Genomic DNA, 874 nt, shown 5'->3' on the forward strand with positions numbered 1-874 from the left:
AATGTATTTTAGACGGGCCAACGAAATGCGACCAGCCAGTTTGCCGTTGAAGATCGGATAAACGCACGCAACTTCGTTGGATGGGAAGTTGCCTTTGGTTGCAGTTCGGTGGGTACACGGCCCGTCTCCGGGAACGACCTCGATAGAAGTGGACCAATAAATTTGTTTTCTCATCTTGCCGCAGAGGAGCTCAGTGGTGATGTGCCGGCCACAAGCACGGGAAGATGGTTCTAGCAGGCCTGCTCCGCACATGGTCTGCTACCTATCTCAAGTCGAGCTTCATGGCGCGAGCGTCTCTCAGTTGACACCGTCGTAGCCGAGACAGAGGAGGTACTCCAGCAGCTCAAAGTGACCGCTCTTGGCGGCGACGTTGACGTACACGTCGTCCCAAACATCGAGACGATGCGCCACGACGAACTGAGCAACGTTCAAGTGACCGCCCTCCGTAGAGAAGAACCTCGGTCCAGCAATGAAGATGCGCAGTTCCAACATCGTCCGTGCCACAACCAAGACGTCGACATGGCCCTTGGTTGCAGCACGGACGACGTTGTTGGAACTGCGCATCTTCATTGCAGGACCGAGGTCCTCGACTGCACGCGGACACGCCTTCACGGCGTCCTCAACCATGGCGACACCAAGTCGATGTACATAATGGGACTGCAGTGTATAAGGACAGAACATGCCTTGATCCTTGTGCATGGACTAGGATTAGCGCCGCGTTTAAAGTGTGGCGCGAATCTCCTGCCGAATCGTATGCGCGACTTCGAGCGCCGTCGGGCGAGCCTCGGGCGACCACGCAATGCAGGCCTCGGCGACGTGGCGCGCCACAGCGGCAGTTGCGTTCCAAACGACGGTCGGATCGACCCCGTCATGA

The sequence above is a fragment of the Saprolegnia parasitica genome, assembly GCF_000151545.1.
Source record: "Saprolegnia parasitica CBS 223.65 unplaced genomic scaffold supercont2.269, whole genome shotgun sequence".
Lineage (NCBI taxonomy): Eukaryota > Oomycota > Saprolegniomycetes > Saprolegniales > Saprolegniaceae > Saprolegnia > Saprolegnia parasitica.